Source organism: Salvelinus alpinus, chromosome 26 (genome assembly GCF_045679555.1).
Source record: "Salvelinus alpinus chromosome 26, SLU_Salpinus.1, whole genome shotgun sequence".
In the NCBI taxonomy this organism is placed as follows: Eukaryota; Metazoa; Chordata; class Actinopteri; order Salmoniformes; family Salmonidae; genus Salvelinus; species Salvelinus alpinus.
The window spans coordinates 15,178,840-15,185,068 of NC_092111.1; the positions used below are offsets into that span (position 1 = coordinate 15,178,840).

At 42.0% G+C, this 6,229-nt stretch overlaps 1 long non-coding RNA gene across 2 annotated transcripts in view; it reads right to left on the reverse strand.

The window, feature by feature from the left end:
• LOC139554804 (uncharacterized) overlaps positions 1-5,547 on the reverse strand; it is a 139,305-nt gene extending 133,758 nt beyond the window's left edge. For both annotated transcript variants that reach the window (XR_011670896.1, XR_011670897.1), the window contains exons 1-2: positions 5,367-5,547; positions 299-356 (exon numbers count right to left, since the gene is read on the reverse strand). This is a non-coding gene — a long non-coding RNA (uncharacterized lncRNA). The remainder of the gene's footprint in view (positions 1-298; positions 357-5,366) is intronic.
• Positions 5,548-6,229: the final 682 nt, after the last annotated feature.

A 6,229-nucleotide genomic window follows, 5' to 3' on the forward strand; every position in this document is an offset into this window, starting at 1 on the left:
TGGTTGAACTAAGCTCATGAGGCATGAATAAGTTATATTCTTCAAGAATAAATGGATGTATATCATGAATTTAAAAGTCCAAAAATGTATGTAGTCTGTGTCACAGTTTACCCCTTTAATTAAAAAAGAACATTCAGTTAAAAATGGAAACTTAAACATGTGAACCTACATTGTACAGTACTAATGAAGAAAAAGTAAGTATCACAAAAATTCCACATAATTGAGTGATGTAGTTGGAAGGGATGTAAAATAACCTCTCAGTTTACAACTGAAGGCATTGACAATGAATACACCTTACTTGTAAGCAGACATCTTCAGTGCACTCCTCCTCTTCCTCCTCCTCTCTCTCTCTCTCTCTGCAAAGGCAGAATGCAAAAGGTCAGGGCGGTGAGCATTAATCAGGTTCCCCACACCACTCCCCTCCATCATTAAAGGCACTAATCACTCTGGTTTGGTTGTAGAGAGGTTTACGCCTAATTATTGTCATTAATAAATCAGCCAGCCGGGGCCTGTCAGGATGAGAGGGAGCACATCCGAGCATGCCATCCATCACCAGGGGCACAGAGAGTCATTATCAGGCTACTGTCAGCTACCTGCTACTGGGTTAGCATGGCTAAGGATGAACCACAGGACTAAGAGTGTCATGGTTGCTAAGTAGCCTAGCTACTTGCTGTTAGGGTAGTATGTCTGAAGATGAACCACAGGCCTGAGGGTGTCATTGCTGCTAACTAGCTTAGCCTGACTGGGAGAACCCCCAGAATGGGATAACCCCCACTGACCAGCACAGTGTAACATGGGGGACTTAATTCCTGGGACTGTACTAGCTTGGCCAGACTGGCTTCAGCTCGTCATTAGACTAGCAAAACCTAATAGGAATAGGCAGAACTGACAATGGTAGCTAAGCCAGACCAGGCAAGCATTAGTGGGCTATATAGCAAAGCATGATTGGGCCTGCATAATAACAATTGATTTGAGGTGCTACATGAAAAGTAAAAAGGTTTTAACTACTACTTAGTCAATGCTGGGAGACATGCTGAGGAGTGCTGCCGGCATACAGAGGACTGCTAATACATTCATGTACGCTTCACTCACTACAAGTATGGAATGTGACAAATCAGATCCTGGTGGTCTAACCCGTGTTTGAATGGCAACTGTTGCCAGGAAGGTCTAGAAAAATGGGTGTGTGTTTCACAGTTGAGTGGTTGGGTGTGGAATAGTGTAGTATCTTCATTTTTCAGATACTCACACACACACACACACACACACACACACACACACACACACACACACACACACACACACACACACACACACACACACACACACACACACACACACACACACACACACACACACACACACACACACACACAGCGGGTCTAGCCCCCAGCGGACATCCCATTCTGGGACGCCTGCTTGCATTAAACACGCCAAAGGGAGAGAGGAAAGGAGAGAGTAGAAAGAGAGACATTACAGCTCTCAGCAATCACATCTCATCAAATTAAGGGACTCCAATCCATTTAAATGAGTTCTGTGAAACTGAAATCGACCATTAATGCAGTGTCATGTTAAATTAATACTGTCATCTAAATTGATGGTATGAATCTTTCATGTTTGAAATGAGACCAAGAATGACTTATTCATCGCCTCGAATCTCCTCTGATGCCATCTCCATTAACTATAAGTCTCTGCATGGCATCTCGCCTACACAGATTGATACTAAGTGTTAAGAAGCAGACAATTCAAGATAGGGTGTGGATGTCTGGTGGTTCCACGCTGAAAGCCTAAATAGTAGATTATCTGAAACAAACCCCTAAAAGAAAATACAAATAAATGGGGCCTCTAACTCAAATTGAGACACAAGTTGAAAGTTCTGACCACTAGGAATTCGACAACTCTAGCCTTCAATGATATTACATGTAATGTTACGCAGATATAACTACTCTCTGTTTAACAACTTGTAGTCTAGTAGTTATTGTAGTTATGGTCTGCAAATTAAGCCTGCAGAGAGGGGTACACCTCCCCACGCCCTTGAGCAACAGTTTACAGTACAGGTACATTGGGTAGAGTCCTACTAATCACCCCAAACAACCACAAACAGGGTAAACCCAACAACCACAAACAGGTACACAATATAGCCCAAAAGTAACCCCCCAAAAAATAAAACAGGCATGCAAAAGTACCCCAAACAACGAGAAGCATCCAGCTGCAGATTATGTGCGCTGAGGCCACCTGGTCTGCAAACCTTAAAGTGCATGCGCTTGCATCTCAGATTGTATTTTTGCATCTCAGTGGTGTGTAGTGCTCTAACACCCTGGACCAGGCCTACAATCTGTCATTAGCTCTGGTCCAGGGCGTAGCTACTAGCTAGCCAGTTCTGGTCCGCACTAATTTAGCTACGCCCTGTACCAGAGCTAGTGCGGACCACAGCTACTAGCTACACCCTGGACCAGATATTGTTAGTGCGGACCAGAGCTAGTAAACATCTAGCTACACCCTGGACTAGAGCTTCTAGCTATGCCCTGGACCAGAGCTAGAATGGACCAGAGCTGACTAGCTACTACCTTTGCCCTGGACCAGAGCTAGTGACAGATTAGTCTAGGGCGTTAGAGCACTGCATGTGCACATACTGTACCAACTGAGAGAAAAAAATACAGTCTGAGACGCAAGCGAATGTGTTGAGGTGGCCTCAGCGTGCATAATCTGCAGCTGGATGCTAATCCTTGTTTGGGGTTGTTTGTGGTACCTGTTTGTGGTTGTTTGGGGTACCAGTTTGTAGTTGGTTGGGGTTGTATGGGGAGGTTTGGTGTTGTTTGGGAATATTTTTGCGATTGTTTGTAGTACTTATTTGTGGTTGTTTGGGGTATCCACATTTGTAGTTGTTTGGGGTACCCATTTGTACTTGGTTGGGATTGTATGGGGTTGTTTGAGGTACCTGTTTGGGGTTGTGGGGTACCCGTTTTGGGTATCCGTTTGTGGTTGTATGGGGTCGTTTGTGAAGGTATGGGGTCTTTGGTGTTTAATTGGGGTTGTTTGGAGTTGTTTGTGGTACCTGTTTGTGTCTGTTTTTGGTTGTTTGGGGTACCCATTTGGGGTTGTTTGGGGTCGTTTGGGGTACCCATTTGGGGTTGTTTGGGGTCATTTGGGGTACCTTTTTATAGTTATTTGTGGTTGTTTGTGATAATTAGTAGGACCCGTACATTGAAAAATGTTCGTTAGCCTAAAATTAAGCATTATGTGGTTTAATGTGGTAAGTAATTGAATAACATTATGGTACATGTACATGTACTATACAGCTAACCCTCCAGTGAGCCAAACATGCAGGTGAATAATTCTCCACTAAAATGTCATAGCTTTCCTTAACAAAAGAATATTCATTTTGGCGAGACTGTCAGCTAGCCAAAGATCCCTCTCAAAGTAGGCTTAAGAGGTAAGCTTTCCTATAGCACCGAGGAAGAGTAATGGTGTATGTTGAACACTTCACCTGTCCAAGTGTCTTGAATATTATCTCTAATTGGCACCGACCGATTTTGTTTTAGATCTAACTGAATATATTATTATGGAAAGCGAACACACAGGCAAATTAACTGTACTCAGCTATCTGCATTGATTATTTTGAATTATTAGCCTCTCTTTTGGGGATTTGGTTTGCTTTTAGTGAGCTTTAACCCATTTACATGACTTATTGACTATAATTACATGGAATTCTTCACGTAATGGACACATCAACTACACTTTGAACGTCTTGACTAGACATTACTTAGGGAATCCTAAATCCCTGACCATTAGATTGGAAGCCTTAAATCGAGTTCATTTCCTTTCTTTAACCTTCATAACAAAACACTTCTACTTGTAAAAATATTGACAGATGGTCTGAATAACTAAATTCTCATCAACAAAGGATATTTGAAGCATATCAAGTAAGAATTACATTTGTAACGAACCTGCTGTTGATCAAACAGATTACATCCACTACCCCATATTCATTTTCCACATTTATGGGCAGGCTGCCTTTGTTAAAAGGCATTGCGATTAAAAGGGGTTGAGGATGTTACTATGTGGGGTTTATAAACAGTTTTGAGGAGTTCGTACATGAATTGTAAACATTTTCATGGGGATGGGGAGGCTAAGTGTAAATATTGGCTACCGAGTAGTTAAATGTTAAAATAAATGTAAGCAACTCACATCACAGGACCATGACTAGAAGGGAACCCTTCACAAACAGCTGGCTGATTTATGGAAAGTAATTTGACACTTTTAGCCTTCCTGCATGACTGATTTGATTTATGTTACAAATCCCTTTAAGGGACAAATTAAATAGCATTGATCTAGATCATCTAGAATCTAGATGATCTAGACTGGATTGCCAAGACTCTGGCCAACTAGGCCAATTGTTTTTAACACCAATTGGTATAGCAAGTGTCTTGATTAAAGTGGCATGTGCTCGTAAACCTTCAATACTCTGGTACCAGTGGCCTACTCGAAATATTCCTGGAGGTTTTAGTTCAGCTACCGACTGGTGAACTCAAGAAAAATACATGGTTTTGTGTCGCCCTCTAGTGCCCACAATGCCACAATGTTATCATTCCACAGGGTGAGTAGATGGGTTGTTTTTGCTGCCTTGCATCTTCCAAAGGCATATCCAAGGTAGTATCATAATTAGCCCACATGGGTCAATTGCAACCAGCATTAGCCAGTATACTATCACGAGGTAATCTCTCGTTAAAACATCAATTGCAACCATTATTGACCAATACATGTTCGCCCTCTGGTGGTTATCGGTGTAAATTAAACCTTTTTTAGCAGACCAAGGGTTGATTTAGCAACGCATTCCATTTGAAAGTGGCCTATGTGGCATCGATATGAGTCAAACAATTATTCTAGTGTCAAAATTAACTACGTTAAATAGGATACTTTTGGTCATAAAGTCTGTCTCCGCCCAAACGGAGTTTGGAACATATGTGCGTCACACCGGGTAAATGAAGGGTGGGTTGTTTTTTGCCGATGTACATTTGCCCACTAACATGGGGTGAACAGCTGCAGTGATTGCTCTCTATCCAAAAGCATAGACAGTGAAGTTGACCTGCACAGCAGCTCTGACTATTTACATAAGACAACACGTTTTTTTAAACTTGAGAAACACTGCACCAAACACCTGTTAGATGTCAAATTTTGCAACTAAAACACCCTCGGCCAAAACGTAAAAATTACAGATTTGAGTTATCTTCATTCTGGGGATTTTAAGGAAGAGAAATAGGCTTCTGCGTCTATAGTGGTACAATTGATCGTGCTCACTAGGGCATACACTTGCAAAATGTTTGGAGAATTAAAACACACGGTTGTTACTGGAAAAGTGCAGGCTGTACCTTCACATTTCAGTTGATGTTCTTCCGTTTGGTGCCTAATGAACACAACGCTGATGTCAGGTTGGATCTGGAGACGGGCTAGCACGTGACAATACCAACTTGAAACAGAATGCCCATTCTGATCTCCCCAACTCCTCTCGCAGTAAGATTTCTGCACCTCTGGGCTGTGGAGGATCCCACTGGGCAAAAACAGGTTGAATCAATGTTGCTTCCACGTCATTTCAACAACAACAAAAAATCAGTGTTCTGACATTGAATCAACGTGGGAAAATGATTGGATTTGCAAAAAGTAATCAAGGTAAGGGAATTTAATTTATTTTCAACTTTTAACCTAAATCCAATGACATTTTTGTTGTTGATTGCACATTAGTTGAAAACTCAACCAAATGTCAATCAAAACAAGACTGCCCAGCAGGATGAGTCTGACCACCTGTCTGCCACCTCACAACCCCACTGGTTATGACATTCCACCTGTCAAAACACACACACACAAATCAACATTTGAAATCAACCAAGGGCACATCCTGTAGCTTGGATAGGAACATCAACCCCATTCAGTCACTCCTGGGTTCTATCATTAACCATCCCTCCACACTGTCCTTAGGCCCCTGTTGACCCTTCATGAACTGTCAAATGAAAGGCCCAGGGAGAAGGAGGGATCCGTTTGGCATTGAGCCTCAACCCACTGGGCACATGTCAATTCAACGCTAATTCCACGTAATTTAATTGAAACAACGTTGATTCAACCAGTGTGCCCAGTGGGAAAGGTCAGTCACATTACATTTGTATGACTGTGGAAATTAAAGAAGCCAAAATCACATTTGAAATGTATGGATTCTGTTTTCTTTGGATTGATGGCATGG